At 46.0% G+C, this 19,446-nt stretch overlaps 1 long non-coding RNA gene across 1 annotated transcript; it reads left to right on the forward strand.

The window, feature by feature from the left end:
• The first annotated feature begins 16,365 nt into the window (after positions 1–16,365).
• On the forward strand, positions 16,366–19,232 carry LOC117070661. Its single transcript, XR_004432000.1, has 2 exons — positions 16,366–18,508; positions 19,120–19,232. It is a non-coding gene; the product is annotated as an uncharacterized LOC117070661 (long non-coding RNA).
• Positions 19,233–19,446: the final 214 nt, after the last annotated feature.

Here is a 19,446-nt window from a genome sequence, read left to right on the forward strand (position 1 = left end):
GTACAAACTCTAAATAAGTTAATTAAACAAACCCCAGACACAGAGTAACATAAATGACATTGGGATACTAAATCTCAGTTTATGGTCAATGGACAGATAACTCTGAAATATCAGCTGGTGGCATATCCAAATCAGTAAGGATGGACCATTTGGTTTTTACACCACCTGAACAGTGGCAGCATTCCAGCTGGTATGTCTTCCTGGGCTCTTGGTACAGTACTTCCCTTCAGCTCCTGCTTTGCTCTCTGGGGTTAATTCAATATCTAGGGCAGGGAGCCACACTTGGAAGGTCCTCTCCCTGCATCTAACTCCTGCTTCAACACCCAGCTCCAATGTCTTCTCTGTGAAGCCTTCCTGCATCTTCCCCCATTCCTCAGAGTAGCCTAAATCCTCTCCTAATGCTCCCTCTTTATAATATCCCTACAGTCACATTGTAAGGTTACTGTGTTAGGCCCCCACCAGGCCTAGGGTTTTTTTTGTTTTGTTTTGTCATTCCTACAGTGAATCTCTCCAGAAACACCAATGAACAGGTTTGACTACAAAGAGACTACAATGAGAATTTTAGTGCCAATATAGGAGATTTGGGACCCACACCAGGTAGAGTTTACTAGAAACAAGATACCCCTACTCGGTAGACATTGAACAGGGAGGGAGATAGGGGAGGGAAAAGAGCAGTGGGGGTGTCTGCAGGAAAGCCTTGTTAAAATCATGGAGGCTGAGGTAGTTTATGGGAGCCTGGGTCTTAGAACTGACCCCTGGGTCATTGAAAGAGAAGCCCCTCTTGGAGGGGAATGAGAGGCTGCAGCAAGCAGCTCTGAGTCACACAATCAGGAAGACATTGAACGCTTGAGGCAAACAGCCATTATGACAAAGGAGAAAATGCGCTGTACTCCATGGGACTCTGTCTCCCCCGGTGGACCTAGCATACTGGGCAAAGGCAGCTGTCGTTTGGCTTGAGGCTCATCTGTTAGAGAGGAGGCTGGTGTAAACCTAAACCGGGGGGCATGTGGAGATGAGGGAGAGGGCTGGCCAGGGTGTTTGGAGTCTGGGCCTGTCTCAGCTCTGCCACCAATTGGTTGCATGGCCTTGAGTTAATCTGCTCCATCAGAATAATGTGGGCAAGATAAATTCTAAAGTTCTTCCAGGTCTAAAGGTCTGGGATCCTAGGGCTGCGTGAACCTGTTCCCACCTCAAACTTGTTCATTGGTGTCTCTGGAGAGATGGACACAAAAGTCTGCTCTTCGGGTTCTTTCTCTCAAGGTCTCTTCTACAAAAATCCCTGCCCAGAGGGTTACTGCTAAAATAAAGCGCCCGTGTCTGTCCCCTTTCCTGGCCCCCAATTGACTTGCCTGCCTCTCCTTGCTGCTGTCCCCGCCTGTTCCCCTTCATGCTGGTTCTAGAAAGATGTGGTCCTTTTCTCAGACCCCAGCCCCTCTGGCCTCCTTGCCATCCAGCTTCTAGCCTCCCCTCTCTGGAATCTATGGAAGAATCATCAAGCAGCTTCTGGAAATCCAGGAGTCTGTCCTTGGTCATGGTCATCCTCAACCTGTGTTCTTGAGAACGTTCGTGTGCTCCCAAAAACATTCTTTCACCTGCATTTCCTGGTCTGGCCACATTTGACTGTGTCACTCCTCTTTTCTCACTCTTCTCTGCCCTCCACAGACCTCTGTGCTGCCAGGGCTTCCTAACGGAAGGGTTTGGCTAGCTCCCCAAAGCCATCCAGAACTGGACCTAAGGGACCCAGCTGAACTTGAACGTCTTTTTATCTGCCCAGGAGATGGGAAGATGCCAAGACCATGCTTCAGTGCTGTCCCGCATCTGTCTTTCTGGGTTTGGACTTGGTTTTTCCACTATATTCCATTCAATAGAATTTTCCATTATATTCTACAGTGTCTTACCTAACTCTAGCTTTCTATACTCAACAGCAATGCCTCCTGAGAGGCTTCTGGGTGTTAAGTACTGTGTTGCGTGCTTTTGAGGACTAGGGTGTTAGTAAGGCACAGTCTCTGCTTTTGCAGGGCTCACAGATTCATGGGGAAAATAGATGTTCCAGTTACAGTGAGGCAAGGCAATCTGGCAGTAACTTCATAGAGATGAATGATAGGCTGGGCCTAGGGATGGAGGCGAGCGGGTAATAGAGGATCCTAAGGAAACTGAGAGAAGAGGAGGTGGAGTGGGGCTGGTCTGCGCTCCTGTGTAATGCCTTGGCTAACATTTTACTTGTCCTTCTGAATCACCCTGGCATTGTCAACAAAGAATAATGTATGATCCTTCTTGGAGTAAATAGACTTCAGCAGTGCTTCACAAAAAATTCTATTGTAAATTTTGTGTCCTACCTCAAATTAATTTAAAAAAAAAAAACACGTTAATTTGCTCCAAGCCTACTCAGCTGCTGAAGAATTTTAAGTATTCAGCTAGAGATCTTTGTAACAAGTAGCTCAATTATTCTGCTTTCATTATACAATGTATCAGACATTCTTTGGCATCAAGGAATTAAAGCACATTTTCTCTGGCAAATGGCAAGAATATCTGATTTGAAGACATACCCTACACAAGTGGTTCTTTACTAAATGAAGTTCCATTTAAAAAGAAGAGTTTTCACATGATTTAACCTCTTGTAGTCTGGTCTCAGCTGGCTCATTCCAGGGAGTTCTTAGCTCACACTTGCTAGTATTTTTTTTTACAATTGTGCGAATTCTACAGTTGACAATATTGTTCACCAGGCATTGAACTCTTTTACTTATTATTATTTTAATAGGTTTTTGGGGGAACAGGTGGCGTTTGGTTACATGAACAAGTTCTTTAGTGGTGATTTCTGATATTTTGGCGCACCTATCACCCAAGCAGTGTACACCATACCCAATGTGTTTTATTTTGTCCCTCACCCACCCCCTACCCTTTCCCCCAAATCCCCAAAGTCTTTTATAAGACACTGCACTCTTAAGCCTTGTTCCTTGTTCCCACGGCTCAGCCAGTTGTGTTGGTCCTTTCCCCTGCTTTATTTAGTCACTTCCTCTGGAGGCTGGCCTTTTCTACCATGCAATCCATATTCTCCCAGATATGCTCCTCAATGCCAAGCAGAGAATCAGAGCACCTGGTGTTTGGGGACCAGGCCTGTGTCCACTAAAGGGCCCCAGTCAAAGGAAATGGCTTCTCTTGTAAAAAAAAAAAAAAAAAAAGCTACTTTCTGCCCATGAAGAAGGACCCCGACCTTCCCCCAGTGTAAATGCATAGGCAGGACCCCCACTGCCGTCTGTCTGCTCCTTGGTGCAGTTGAGGAAAAGGTGTCCCATCTGGATGGGTACAAAGCTTGGCAGGAAAGAAGGGGCAGGATTTCAGTTCCCTTGGCCTCCGTGCAAGTGAAGGAAACTTTCCCCTGAGGTTTATTTAACGCTGTTTTCCCCAGACAGCGTTCCCAATTCAAAGGCTCAAGACCATTGAAAGGCATATGCCAAGGGACAGACTAAACCTGTAACAGAGATGATTGCCAGTTTACGAAAATGCTGAAAGCTTTCCATAAATGTGGGATGCACAAGGCACCTTGCCGTCAGATGCTGGGTCAATCCCATTGCAGCGGGGATGACGTCCAGGAGCCTAGCATTGTGTTGAAATACATTATTCTGCAGGCTGGTGGTGGTTATAAACTCACTACCAGCAAGCAGTTGGGGATGAAAGGAGAAACATAAAACGGTTGCCACTAAAGTGTAGTCTGTTCAGGGCCAATAATTAACCCTAGTTGGGGCTGATTTCTCTCTTTGACCATCACCAGGGTTGAGAGCCGAGGGACTATGCCTGTCCAATTTGATTGTTCGGCTAGTCCAAAGGAGAGTTCCTCCACCTTCCATCCACCGTTACTGGGTCTCTCCTCTTTCTTTTACTGCCAAATTTCTTGAAAGAAGGGTCCACACTTGCTGTCTCAAGAGCTTCTCTGAGTTCCATCTGACTGACTGACTGACAAGAGGTCACAATATCTTGGACTGCTGAAGTAGCCAGTCTTTTGTTTTCCCACCCTATTTGTCAGTGTAAAGTGTTCTAAGCTGATGGCTTCTCTTTCCTTTTTTTCTACTTTCTTCCTTGGACTCCCGTTAAATGACCCTCTCCAAGTTACCTCTACCCTCATGGCGGCTTTTCTGCTTCTTCATTAGTGCCTAAGCCGAGTGTATTGCTCATGGTTCTAAACCTGAACTTTTTCCATGATTATCTTCTGTGTTGGAGATTTGGCCCGCTTGTGGGGTTTCCGTGATAACAACTCTGCGACAGACTCCCAGAGTCATCTCAGCCTGTCTCATCTATGTCCAGTCCTTAATGCCCACAATTCAACATGTTCAAGGCTGTCATCTCCCCTCTCTGTGTTGATCCTGCTGCGGCTTCTTTAGAGAAATCATCAAGACTTTGGAGTCATACACCTAGGTTGGAATCCTAGTTGTATACTTTTCTGTGTGGCCTTTGAAATGAAGTCCTTTTTTCTCATGTTCTGTGAATGCTACCAATGCTCATTATACAATAAGCACTTGTCAAATGCTGGTCACCTTCCCCATTCTTTATTAGCATATACATTTCCCCTCTATAGTGGGCTGGAATCATCTAGTTTTTCATTGTAATAATGTACTTTCTCCTCCCCTGCACCTCCACAAGCCCATTTCTCTGGAAACAACTCTCACGTTGGTCCTCTCAATGTTAAGGGACGTCATCTGGGCCCATGCAACCAGTCTCTCTGCCTTTAGGCTCTGCCCACCCAATCCTCTCTGCCCGCCACTACTGCCTGAAGCATGTTTCAGATCATATTCCTACCCAAAAACTGCCAGTGCCCCCACTCTCAGTTCCATACCTTTACTTTCAAGGTTTTTAATGATCTACCTCAAACCTAGTTTTCTGCCAAACTTAGGATGGTTCAATCACATAGCATGCTGGGACCTCAGTGACAGAATCCAAGGGGGTGGGGTAACCAGGGTAGCCAGTGTGTATCCCAAAGCCTCCAATCTGGAGGTTGGGGCAATGCTTTAGGGCCCTAATGATGCTCAACGTGAAATGGGGCTTCACCTGTACCTGGGCGCTGGGCTCTGGTCCTCAGGGCAAAGATCCTAGGCAAGAGGATCAATGACTGGGTCCCAGCCAAGCTGCTTAAAAGCCAGGGCAGCACTAGAGGACCAGTTGGAAGTCCAGAGTCTTGGGAAAAGGAGGCAAAATCTCAACCCCTATGTATACAGCAACATGACGCTGGGAGTGAAGGAAGAAGGCAATGCAGTAGTCCTGGGCTTCTAGGTTAATTCTGAGGGTGGCCCCGCAACTGTTCATCTTTCTCTTCCCTGGCTTTAGGCATGTATCTTGCAAATAGTGCTTGCTTAATTGGTCTGACACAACTCCCTACACTTACCCCTTTCCATACAAAGTGCCAGGTCCTCTGAAAGCCCCCTATATCACCTGGCCAATTGGAATTTTCACAGCCAAGACAGAAAACAGGTGAGGTTTGGGTTGTAAATCTCCATCTTAGGCATTGAATAGGATGTGTAGCCAGTTCATGGAAGACGTTTTTCACTCTTCTGAAGACTTAGGAATAAAAAACGGCCCTTACTGTTATCATTTGGTCAGAAGGCGTTCTTTTTCCACTTTAAAGAACCAAAACTTCCTCCAGTTCAGACACAGTAAATGAATGGTCCACCATGTGCTGAGAACTTTGCTGTTCACCATCATGGCTGCTCCTAGCAGCATCTATGCAAGCACCCCATGGATGCTATCCAGGGTTTCTTCTTTTTATTTTAATAGCTAACATTTACTGAGTGCTTACTATATGCCAGGCACTGTGCAAAGGGAAACACAATGCCTCAGTCCCAGGTAGTTCCTGGGAAGCTGAACAGAACCTTAAATAGAAACTCTGAGGAGTTAGGAGAGTGAGGGCTCACTGGGGCTGCGACCCCAGGGGAGACCATACTCAGCAGATGGTTTTGCAACTCAACCTCAGATTCAGGCCTGCTATATCACTTTCACTCACTCAGTAGTAGGCTTGGCATTTAGGGAGGGACAGGGGCATGGTGGGAGGTTTGGGGTGCTGTTCAGGCTTGGCCCTCACCAGCCTCTGCTGGGAATGGTGGCATGACTGTTGTGTAGGATGTTGGGGAGCCGGAAGAAGACTCTTCCTCAGCCCCTCCTACTCTATCCCAGCCCCGTCTCATCTCCCCACACCCTTCAAGGTTAAATATTAAAAATTCCCTTCACAGGGTGAGCTTTCAGTCTTTGATTCACTCCAAACAGGCTTCAAATGCAAATAGCTCTAGAGAAGGTTAACAAGGTTGCCTCAAATTATTTGGCAAGGGTTGGGGAGAGGATGCCCAGGAACCCTGGCTGGCTGGAGAGTAGGGAGAAAAGGGGGTACAGTGGGAAGCTGTAGGCAAACACCTGCCATCATAGCATTGCAGAAGGCCCCAAAGGACCCAGCCAATGTGAGACAGGTTGGTTTAAAAGCCTCTCATGGGAAGAAACCCAGAGTGATGACAAGCAGAGCCAAGTTCATGTCCCTGTGGATGAGAGTGTGGCTCTGGGAATGTGAAGCCTGGAGCAGGAGTCAGGGGCAGGGGGGCTCTAGGAGAGCTGCTCCATGCCCAGAATTGTGCTGGGAATGGCATAAGCAGTGGCCCCGTCAACTTGCTCATCCTAGGCCCCCTCTTCCCAAATTTAAGATTTGAAAATGAATTATTTAAAAATGTCTCTAGAATCTTGTGTACAGTCTAACAAGGCATTTGAAATGTAAAGATTTGTGTATTTAGGAAAGCATGAGGTAAATTACCTTCATTGAAATACATGTACATATGCCAGTGCCCCCACTCTCAGTTCCATACCTTTACTTTCAAGGTTTTTAACGATCTGCCTCAAACCTAGTTTTCTGCCAAACTTAGGATGGCTCTACATATATATATGTAATACCACAGGGAGTAGGATTGTCTCAAACAATTCAGCATGTCGGCTTGTCAGGGACCTGTAGCCACCACCCTGTCCTTCCACAAAGAATGTAACTAACGAAAAATGCTGGTTCTGTAGCAATGACCGCATTTGAGAACAACCCCACCTCCTGCACTTAGTTCACCATCATTTCTCTTGGCCCTGCAAGAAGGAGGTCAGAATGCAGTTGTGTGGGGGGGAGGTCACCGCCACATTGCAGATCTTTTGCTCATGATGAAGCTTGGCAAGTTAGGCTGGGAGACGACAGGGCTCTCTCATCGGTGTTGATTTAGCCTCTATGGGTGGGGCTGGCTGGGGAGGGCAAAGGGCACAGCCGTCCCCCATGCAATTCCATAATGGACAGTAGGATATGGGGGAAGGGTGTCTCACCAGAGGAGCAAGGCGGAGCCCAGATCACGGCTGTCATGCCTGAGAACAGTCTGCATTTAACAAGGAGCAGGCTTGTGGGGCCAGAAGGTCAGATCTGGGCTCTGATTTTCAGGAAAAAGCAAGGATGGGAGAGTGAGTGGGGACAAGAACAAAGGAGGAGGCTAAGAGGACAGTTTCCCTGTAGTGGGCTGCAGGAGCATGCCAAAGGGTGAGAGGATGGAGCACTTACCAGACTGCTTATCTGAAATGAGGAGGCTCCCTTAGATAAAGCAGGAACACGGTGGTGAACCCTGAGGTGCAAGACTTTAGGTTTCAGCAACCCCCAAGGGGTGTGGGATGGTAGAGAAGCTGTGACTCAAGTAGCAGCTGTGGAACACTAGTGGCCAACCCAGGGGTAGACTATGGGCGGTGGGCGGTGAGTTGCTGCCACACTTTGGACACTGGGCAGAGCAGTGGCAGCTTGAACAAGAATTCCTGTCTCCAGATTGGGCTGGGAGTATGGCAGGATTGAGCACACGGATAACTCAGCTGTCAGGACCTGAGAAGGGCCAGGGATGGTAGGGGCTGGGGACAAGAGGCAAAGGGTAAGCAGTTTCATTCACTGAAAAATCACTGCACAACTGCTGAGTGCTCCCAACACCAGCAGGCCAGGGATAGGAAGATGATGAGTAAGACATGGAAGACATGGTCCTTACTCTTGAGAGGTTTGTGATTGCTGTAGGAGAGCTAGACTGGGGAAAATAGAGACTCCAGTGCCTTAAGATACTTAGTCAAACTCATGGTGCTTTGAAAGTATTATACAAAAGCAGCTCTCTATTACTCATATTTTACTCCAGTAATACTCTTTGGCTTATGCATATCAAATTTATTTACCCATGGATTATTCCACTGAGGCATTGAGCTTTTGCACATTCTACCTTCAACTCAGCTCTAAGATGCACATAGACTTTAGTTGCCAATAAAATTGGCTGGCAACCTGGGACTGCTTCAGGTCAGACACCAAGATGGTGGTGCTTCTGTTTCATTTTATAGTGTTAGCCCCAGACTATTGAAGAAAACCAGGACTCAGTTGAATAATTACTTTGGGGGTCTTAAGTGAACAACTGGTTGGAGGGTATGAGGGAAGGTGAGGGTATCTGAGGGTAGAATGGAGACCTGGCCAGGGCAGAGTGAGGGGGAAAGATGTTTGGGCCCAGGAGACAAAGCCTGCATGGGAGAGGCTGCCTTCTGTACAGCAGCGATACCAATGTCTGAGCTGTGGCTGCCCAGGAGTGCCGACAAGGCCCACACAGCTTCAAGGAAGTGGGACTTGTAGCATGTGAGACAGCCTGGTGTGAAGAAGCCCCAAATTCAAGTGGGCTCTGTTTCCTGGCTGATTCCAAACAGACCTGCCTGATTTGCCAGAGAACACAGTTACCAAAGTTTGAGTTGTGTTAGCAATGCCTGTGGGAGACAATAGGGTGAACACCGCAGCAATGTTTAGTTTTCTTCTCTCTTGCCTGAGGAGCCTTGGTTGTTTTTTCTTAAAGGATATATTTTCCACTATTTTGATTGAATTTGTCCAAGGGTACTGGGAAGAACAAGATAGGCAAGAAGGGAAGGACTAATAAATTTTCTTGCTTGTTCCTATTTTTAGATTAGATTTTTAGATCTTGAGCTCATCACTATGTCCATTAGTTGTCATTGGGTAAGTCGTGTCCAGGTGGGACACATGGTGGCAGCTCCACTCTTGCCAACCCTGCCCTCTATTGATGCCACCCACCTCACAGATGAATGTGCTGGGTAGGTTCAGCCAAAAGCTCTTTCTTTTAGAATCAGCCTCAGCAAGACTAGAGTGACCTCCTGTCCCCTCTAGAGGCCATCTAGAGATATATTCTGAATCTGCCATGGCTCACTTCTCTCAAGATCTCTTGGGTCAGGGGTCAACTTCTCACCTATCCTTCAGCCAATGTATCCTCCTCTGCATGGATCCCTGCCTTTTATTTCCTTCTGGGTGATTTTCATCTGATTGCCTTGCTGCACAGGTACAAAGCAACAGGTCTGCAAAACGAAAACAGCTGGGGAACTCTGAGTGGGGTGAGTGAATGGAGGAGGGTGGTGGTATCTTCTTAAGGGGGTACTCACAGTGGGAGGGTCTTCGTTTTTCTTGGGGAGGCTTCCTTACACCATGGGCTTTGGACATGCTTGGTAGTCAGGGTACACTTGGCTTTGAAATGCAACGTGCTAAGTGGAATAAGCACTTTGTACCGTGCTAGCTGACTGGTACCATCCTGTGGGTCAGACAGGAATCAACCTTCCAGGGGAAAAGAACAAACAAACAAAACAGACAAACAAGTACCTGAAGACAGAAGTTTAATTGAGTGCTTCCTGGCCTTTATTTTAAACCCCCTCATCTAAAGATGTGCATCTGTCCCAGATTTGAGCTATGATGTGTGGAGAGGTAAAAGAGAGAATATTTATTTGCAAATAAGAGGTGTTGACCAGAACTCTGGGGATTTGGGTGAGGAGGGAAGCCAGGTTTTCTGTGGCAGGGGTGAAAAGGGAGAGCAAGGCAGAGAAGGGGCGATCCAGCAGGAGAGACGGGTAGAGTTATTATAGATGACTTCTCCTGGAGAGTTGGATCAGGCCCGCTGTGGGTGAGAGGGCAAATCTTTCCCAAGAATCCAAGTGATAGAATAGGTCTGGCCTTCCCTTTAGGTGGTTATTGGAGAACTGGTGGGTGTGCATGTGGAGATGCGGATGCCTGACAAAGCTGGTCCAGCCTGGATTGGGGCAAGTAAGGTAGTTAGAGGTCTTTCTAAGGAGTGAGACTGTGGTGACAGGTGCCAAAAAAAAGAATGTTGATCAGACCCAACACCAGGCCTTGGGGGTGACAAAGTCTGCCAGAGTCAAAGGAATGAGAAAAGACAGTTTGAGAGAGAAAATGGGTCCAGTGGGCTAACACAAGTATGGAGGCTGTGAAGGCCCTGAGCTCTGGAAGCCCAGACTACTTATTGGTGATCAAAGAAACAAGTGGTGAGAATATGGGGGTCAAAAAGGGCAAGCGCATGATCTACAGCTGTGACGGTTTAGCATTTCCCTTGAAGCATATGAAACATATTCTGCTACTTGAGATAATGAGGAGTATGTTCTTCCAGTTGAAGCTAGAAGCAAGGAGCCAGCAAGTCTAGCCTCATCCCAGAGGCCGCGAGGGGGTTTTATGCCCTGAGCCCTGGACATTATGTCAGACATGCAAGCCCTACCTCAGCATTTTTCCCAACACTCAGCTTTTTCCCAACATGTCCCCCTTCTCTTTTTTGTAAAACTGCCACAGCTATCATTATTACTAGCATAAAAGGTGGTCTCTTTTTGTTTTTAAATTAATTGAGCAAGGCAATTGCAGGCTGTGCAGCCCTTAATTGCTGGTTGGTGATCCAGCTTCATTTTTCTTAGCCCTTATTCCAAATGGAGTCACTCTGGTTTGAATGCTTCCCACGTATCTCCCCCTTTCCCTTTAGACAAGAGAGAGGACCCTTCATCCTAGGGGTTGCAGGATGAAGGTCCATCTTCTGTAACTTCTTCATGCTGAATAGGGGCGATGATACTCCTGCCTAACTATTAGGGTCTCTCGTATTCAGGGTAGAGAGGCACTCAGTCAGAAAGCATTGGTCCGTTAAGCATCTATAGGTAAAACCCTGGCACTCCAGCAGTTTCTCAGCTTCCTGTGCGGTTTTCTTGATCTGTCCCCATGTTATGGGGATTGCACCCACACGGTTCCGTTCATCTCCATGAGGTAGAATTTTCCACTGATAATAAGAAACAGGCCCCTTTATTTATTTATTTATTTTTTTTAGAGACAGAGTCTCGCTCTGTCACCCAGGCTGGAGTGCAGTGGCCAGATCTCAGCTCACTGCAAACTCCGCCTCCCGGGTTCATGCCATTCTCCTGCCTCAGCCTCCCGAGTAGCTGGGACTACAGGCGCTGCCACCTCGCCCGGCTAGTTTTTTTGTATTTTTAGTAGAGACGGGGTTTCACCGTGTTAGCCAGGATGGTCTCGATCTCCTGACCTCGTGATCCGCCCGTCTCGGCCTCCCAAAGTGCTGGGATTACAGGCTTGAGCCACCGCGCCCGGCCGAAACAGACCCCTTCTAACAGAAGGCACAGAGAAAGCAAATCAAGACTTCTCAAACCTTCAATTTGCACTGTACAGGTGGGTCCACTAGATGCTGTGGCTCATGCTAGATTTTCAGATGTTTGGCGAGCACCCACTCAGGCACCTGATTGTCACCTGGAGAGACACAAGCAAATCCTCTTCCCCATATAATTATCTTTCCTTTTTCCCAGTTCTTTGCAAGTGCATCCCTCCACCATATATCTTGTCCAGCCTTTTTATTTTCCTTTTATCCTGTCAGGTGTTGTTCCACTGCAGTTATGGGTTGATCTTTTTGTAAATTTAAAAAATTTAATGTTAATAAAGCTAAATGCAATTGCATATGCAGTGTCTTATATTCCTGGTCCTTCTCCCAGGCGATATCCCATATTTCTCATCATTTGTCTACTATTATTACTATATTGATCCATAGGAACAGGTATTTCAGCATCACACTGTTGCAATAAGTCTCTACCCCATAAATTGACAGGAATAGGTGTAATAATAAACTGAATTTTCCCTTCCTGGCCATCCAGTCCTTGACATGGTAAAATCAAGGAACTTTGAAAAACCTCCGAGGCTGTTCCTATTCTCATGATACCCATGGAAGCCTTTTGTTTGGCCCAGTGTCAGGGCCATTGATTTAGAGCAATAATAGAGACATCAGCTCAGCTCCAGTATCTGCTAGTCCTTCAAAATCCTTTCCCTGAATAGTAACTGTGCAAATAGGTCTTTTGTTAGACGCTTGATTAACCCAATATACAGCCTTTCCTGCAGGATTAGTACTACCAAAGCCTCCTTTCTTTTCACTGTGGTGCTTCCTAGTTTTATGTAGGGTAGCAGCAGCAACTGAGCAATTCTTTCTCCTGAGGAGGCAGACCACAGAGTCGAGCAACTAATAAGTTATTGAATTTCTCTGGTATAATCAGAGTCAGTTATTCCCATATACACAGTGAGACCTTTCAAATTTAGACTAGACCTTCCAAGTAATAGACCAACTGTTCCTGAGGGTAAGGGTCCCCTAACTCCCGTAGGGAACTTTTTTGGCAGCTCCCCTGGAAGTAGAGAGATGGGAATTGTGCCGAAAAGGTCTACGGCAACACTGCCTGCTGTGGTGGGGGACAACTGTTGTATGCTTGTAAGGGCACTGGTTGTGCTGAGTATGCCTGTTTGTTGAGGGGCCCGAGGCAGGCCACTCTTCCTGTTTCCCGAAAGAGGTTGTCCATCTTTGCTAAATTTAGAGTGACACTGATTTGCCCAGTGAGTGCCTTTTTTACAATGGGGGCATACACCAGGGCTTTTCTGTTGATTGATGGTAGTAGTTCTTGCCTTTTGATTTCCTTTTCTACACTCCTTTATTGTGTGTCCAAATTGCCCACAATTGAAGCAAGAGCCTGAGAAACGGGGCATATTCTTTCCTACTCTTAATCTAGCCATAGCCTGAGCTAAAAGAGCAGCAGCCTTATGTAAGTTACCTCCAATGCCATTGCAAGCCTTAACACATTCAGAGTAATGGCTTTCTTGAATTCCCTTCCTCCTTGCTGGATTATAGTAATGGGAAATTGCCATGCTTCAAGGTCTCCCTTGGCTCTAGCTTTTTGAATAGAATTTTGTATAGCACCACCAATTGCTCCAGGTTTTAATGTTGCAACTACAGGAGCAGTAAGTTTTTCAGCTAATTCCTTTTCTTGCCCATTAAGAGGAGAGAGAGAGGAGGTGGCCATTCACTTAATTCAGCAGGTGGAGCCGATGGGCTAGTAAAACATACTTTTTTTCCAATTTCCCTTTCTTTTCTTTAATTTCATCTGGTTTCTGTTCCTCACATTCAGAATCTGAAGTTAGTTTACACTCGTCCTCCTCTTCCTCATCTGAATCTGCCTCATCACCTGTTTGAAATGGCTCAAGAGCTGCCTTTATTAGCACCCACACTGACCAAACAAAAACTGGAATTTTTGCTCCATCTTTATGTGCCTTTCTAAAATCTCTGCCAATTCTCTCCCATTCATCCAACCCCATAGTCCCTTGTTCGAGGAACCATGGGCAAAACTCCTTCACTGTACTAAAGAGTGACAACAAATTCTGGGTCCTAACTTTCACTTCCCCTCTTTGTAATAAATGCCTTAAGAAATTTAAATAAGCAGAATGTTTGCTTTCACTTTGTCCCACTGTTACCTTGGTTCTTCAGAGTGCTCAGCTTTCCCACTGAGCTTCCTTTAGTCATCGTCGGGTGTCCTTTGACGATGCATCCTCTGCTTTCACATGCTCTAGCGAACGTTCCTTCATCGGGGTCTTTGTTGCCCCCACATTGGGCAGCCAGGAATGTTGGGGTGATCAGACCCAACACCAGGCATTAGGGGCAACAAAGTCTGGTGGAGTCAAAGGAATGAGAAAACACAGTTTGAGACAGAAAGTGCGTCCAAGGGGACAACACGAGTATGGCGGCTGCGAAGGCCCGAAGCTCTGGAAACCCAGACTATTTATTGGTGATCAAACAAAGAAACAGGTGGTGAGAATGTGGGGGTGAAAGGGCAAGCACATGATCTACAGCTGTGACAGTTTAGCATTTCCTTTGCAGCATATGGAACATATTCTGCTACTTGAGATAATGAGGAGCATGTTCTTCCAGTTGAAGCTAGAAGCAAGGAGCCAGCAAGTCTAGCCTCATTCCAGAGGCCACGAGGGGTTTTATGCCCTGAGCCCTGGATATTGTGTCAGACTTGCAAGCCCTGCCTCAGCTTTTTTCCCAGTTCTCAGGTTTTTCCCAACAAGAAGATGAAGTGTCATGTCTTAGGAGCTCCATCTACAAGGATGAAGTGAGACCGGAGAAAGGGATGAAATCAGTGAGGGTGGCTATCGCCATGTGTCTTGAGGTCTGCTGCTCCTCGACTCCAGCCTCTCTCTCAGTTCTTCTCATTCCAGAGGTCCCTGTGGACTGTAACAAAGATTTTTCAGAATTCAGAGAGGCAACCAACACAGGGGCAAGCTTGGTTTATTCATCTTTATTTGGTTTATTCTCATTATTATTTCTCTTGCCTTTTCCATCCCTAATTCCTTCTTAGCCCTTCCCTTTCTACTTCCGTTTCTATCCCAAAATATAAGCCACAAAGAGAAATTTGGGGAATTAGAAGGAAGAGACTTTAAGGGAAAATGTATATGTCATTGGTATATGTGTCGGTTTTCACTCATAACTGGGGGTGGGGAAGTCAGTATTTTCTTTCCTCTTGCTGAGGAAATTTCTTCTGAGCCTTAGCCACATCCCACTTGCACAGGGCATCATTCTTTTCTTTTTTCTCTGGCATATATCTCTACTTCAAATTCAAACTTGGCCAGTACCTCTGGCCAGCCAAGCAGCTGTCCCCTGGGAGAGAGGCCAACACTCCTGCCCCTCACCGCCTGCTTCCCAAGGCTGCCCTAGGGCTCAGCTGAAGGAGGCGGTTGTGCTTTGCTGCCCCCTGTTGCTCAAGTCCTGCTCTCCCATAGGAGCTGCTGGGCTGGATGTCTGGATGTGACTTCTCCAGGCAGGTCCTCCTCTCCTGCCCGCAGTGCTCTGGCTCCTCAGAGTAGGTTTCTGTCCAGCACATGGACCCTGACAGGGCTTGGAAAAAGCCCCCCTGCGTGGTACTGGCTGAGCTTCTCCTTGCTGCCCTAGGTACCTCCAGAGAGTGCCCCAAACACCTGGTATAGCCTTTATTCTTACCTAGTCAGTCATGTTTCTCTTCAGGCCTCTTCTAATAACAGTTTCCTGGAGAAATAGAATAGAGTTGTGGTCACTACACTGGAGTCTTCCTGGGATAGAAGCGGGTTCTTTCTAAAGTAGAAGGGTCTGTGTAGCAAGGGGGCTGTGTAAGCATTTCTAGAAATGGTGTCTGCTGAATTTTCCACTGGGAAAGGGCAAGTCCTGGTGGAGTTAGCAGCAGCTGGGCAGTAAGCAATAGATAGCACCAGGGTCTCTGGATGCTCAGTGGGGGTGGCATCAGGGAACACTGGTTTCCCCAGTAAGAGGCGACTGGGCCTGCAGTGGCAGTCACTTCCACAGAGGATGCCCCGGAGCTTGGCATCTTTTACTGTGCTGTCTTCTTGGTCTGGAGGCAGGCACCCGCTGTTCTGACTTCCCATTCCTGAGACTGAAAGATGGAGCTCATGTGGGCTGGACAGCTTCCCAGCAGTGGTGGGTCAGGATGTGAGAGCACTGTGGTCCAGGTACCTGTGGACAAGTGGCCTGCCACACTGCAAGACCCAAAATGACACTGGACTACATTCCTTGACACAGTTACAGCTGTACCAAAAATTTTTTCTCCAAGCTTCAAGTTGGAACATTTGTAAGCCAAGCCTTCATGGGTCCAAGCCTGTTTTCTTCACCACACCATACTGAGTGAGGGCAATGGCTTATTACAGACCACAGTATCTCCCTAACTCCACTCAGGCAGATGAGAACCTGGAGCCTGCCAAGGACTAGTGTCCAGAATGGTGCCCGAGTCACCTCCTGATAGGTAGGAAGTGGCCAAAACGAGGTGTAGGACCTCATGTCCTAGAGGTCAAAGCTAAGAGTCCAAGGCAAATGGCCACAAGGCAGAAAGAGCCAAACCAGAGCCCCCCCAAAATGGCGAGACCAGGATAGATAGATAAGAAGAAGGGCAGGCTTTGGCCAGGTGCGGTGGCTCATGCCTGTAATCCCAGCACTTTGGGAGGCTGAGGTGGGCAGATCATGAGGTCAGGAGATCGAGACCATCCTGGCTAAGACTGTGAAACCCTGTCTCTACTAAAAATACAAAAACTTAGCGGGGCATGGTGGCGGGCGTCTGTAGTCCCAGCTACTCAGAGGCTTAGGTAGGAGAATGGTGTGAACCCAGGAGGCGGAGCTTGCAGTGAGCAGAGATCACACCACTGCACTCCAGCCTGCGCGACAGAGCAAGACTCCATCTAAAAAAAAAAAAAAAAAAAGAAGAAGAAGGGCAGGCTTTTAGTTTTAGATAAGTCCAAAGTACAAATGTGAGCAGAGTGGGCTCTTATGGAGGGAGCCAGTCACATGGGGTCTAGGACAAAGTAACAGCTCAACCCCCTTAGACCCATCCCTTCTCTCTCTGTTTCTCCTTTAACTTCAAAGTTAACAAAAATATTTAATCGCATTCTAAATGCAAAAGCCCCGTGCAAACACTTGGAATTGGGAAAAGAGGAGAATATGACAGTTTCTGCCCTCAAGGAATATAAAGTTGAGTTCACAGCCTCTTTCTCTTTCAGCCTCCTCTTCTCTCTCTTATTCCTTCACCTAGCAGGTCCTAGGCAGCAACTGTATACCCAGACTTTGTTATTTCTCTTGCCTTTTCCACCTCTAATTCCTCCTTAGCACTTTCTTCTTCCATTTCTATCCCAAAATATAAGCCACAAAGAGAAATTTGGGGAATTAGAAGGAAGAGACTTCAAGGGAAAAAGTATATGTCATTGGCCTATGTATCAGTTTTCACTCATAGCTTGGTTTGGGGGAAGTCAGTGTTTTTTTCCTCTTGCTGAGGAAATTTCTTCTGAGCCTTAGCCACATCCCACTTGCCCAGGGCATCATTCTTTTCTTTTTTTCTGGCATATGTCTCTACTTCATATTCAGGTTGGTTGTAGGTCTTCCACCTACTTTGTAGATGGAGGTGTGGGAGGTGATGCCAATCTGACAGTGACCAGCACTACAGAGTGGAATGGGAACCTTCTCATCCTCCTGCTGGGCTCCCACCCCAGCCCCCAGACCCCACCTTACCCTCTCCTGTGCAGTAGGGTTCATTCCCGGATGCCCTCCCAATCAAGCTGAGGGCATGAAGGCTTCTAGAATGGCAAGTACTTTGGAGGCTAGGAAGGGAACAAATCTTTAAGACACTAGGTACTCTTTTTACTTCTTATCTTGCTTTTAATCCAAGTCTTTTGTCTCTTACTTGCTTGGTTTCTTCTCACCCAGGACAGAGTCACAGAGACCTTGAAGAATGGGGGAGGTAGAAAAAGGAGAAATGTAGGAAGGAGATGTGTTGTGGAGTTATCCAGTGGAGGCTCGCATCCAGCTTTCTTTTGCCCCCAAAGATCTTGCGTCCTACCTCTTAAGAAGCTTGGAATGCCACTATTCCATTAAATCTTAAAGGAACTCGAGTCCTTCATTTAAAAATATGTTCCTAAAATGTGAATGTCCCTATGTGGGACAGTATTTAGCCGACAGTAATTTGAGGAGAGGGTCTCAAGGGGCTCAAGGGGCTGTGTCACCAGGAAAAGAGATAGAAGGGCATCTCTCCTCAAGTCAAACCCAGTTGCATTTCCTCCCTCAGATGATGCTATATCTCAGTACAGGAGAGAAAATAAAAGGTAGAGAGATTTTTATCCAAGCACCCCCCTGGCCCCCAGGTGTACTCAACTGAACCTGACGCAGTGACAATCATGTTCACACATAAAACATCTGGCTAAAGGCTAAGATCACTTCAGATTTCCGACATACATTTTCCTAAGCAGAGCATTTTTCTCTTAATTTTCCTTAAGAAAAGACTGTAAAGTAGTTCCACAATTCCCACATCTTCATACTCCACCCTGCACTCAAGTTTTCCTGGGACAGGTATCTATGTGTGTGCATAAATCTATATTTACGGCATATGTCTAGGACCCCCCGTGAGGAGACAAAGTTTCAGAGAGCCCAGCGACAATGTAACTCCATGGAAGGGAGGCATGATATTTCTCTCTGTTCACGGGAGCGTACTCACAGATCTTTTCTCCTCCTCCTGGTCAGTTTTCTATTTGTGATTAGTAATTGGCTTCTCTTGGTACGCTTCGATCTATTACAAAAGCCAAACATTCAGGGGGCGAGCTGAAATGACAAAATTTGACTATAATTTATGTTGGCCCCTGACATATATATTTTTTTAATGGTTTGGTCTCTAAGCAACTGATCTCTTAGCAACAACAAGCACCTTTATAAAAGATGGCACACGAAGAGTGATTGCCAGAAAAGCCACCCGATTCTTAAACAGCCGTGCATCATTAGCAAAACTCACCATCTTCAAGAGTCCAAAAACTAGAAGTGACCAGCAGACCCAGGTAACCTTGATATTTGCACATTTTCCTGGAAAAAAGAACTCATGCAACTATTGAAGAGAACAAAATTCTTTGAAATATGTTCATTTTTGAGGTCTTATTAGTTGGTCTTGACTAACTTTTAATAATAGTATGTATTCTTTTAAATGACTGCTTTTTGATTTAAAAAAAAAACAAACAAACATGATATTTGTGATCAGAAAACAGTTCACTTGAAGTATTTCATTGGCATGAGAATGGAAGGAGGGGAACAATCTATCCGTTTCAGAGTTTATTTCTGTAGGGTTTCATTTGATGGGAAAAGATTCACATCGTGGCAAAAATAGGACTATACAGAATGTCAACCAAGAGGTGTGCACTATTAGGGAAATATGTGTATTTATTTTCTAGTGTATTTTCAAACTGCTTAAATATTTAAAGAGTAGCAAAATAATTTTACTTTCAAACTTTAGCTTTTTAATCCAATGTCAATTCCAGTAGCAAGTGGTAGTCTTTTCTTGCAAGTGTTCAAGGACTGGTTTTTTCATTTGCTTTCATTGCTGTAAGAAAAGATTCATTACAAGACTAAAAATAGGAAAAATTACAGGCATCTGTACCTTGTTTGCTTTTTTCAGGTACCCAGGGATTGAAGACTTCAATGTCTTTCCAGAAAATTGGAATTAGAAATGGGAAAAAACTGTTATTTCATCTGTACTCCTTCAATTAAGATTGTGTAATTATAAACCCACCTGGGGTACTCAAAGGGCATAAAAAAGGAGATGTTTTATGGGGATGAAATAAAAATCCTCCTAATTGAACTTGGAAACGGTGTTACATAGAGATACTGCAGATCTAAGAAAACAGACTAGAAAATTGCAGTTTCAGTAAAGGCAAGTTGAGATAGTGACACATCGTTTTATTTTTATAAGAACTGCTTGTACCACTTTCTCTCTTTTTCTTTA

This window comes from Trachypithecus francoisi, unplaced genomic scaffold (genome assembly GCF_009764315.1).
Source record: "Trachypithecus francoisi isolate TF-2019V2 unplaced genomic scaffold, Tfra_2.0 Lachesis_group3, whole genome shotgun sequence".
NCBI lineage: Eukaryota > Metazoa > Chordata > Mammalia > Primates > Cercopithecidae > Trachypithecus > Trachypithecus francoisi.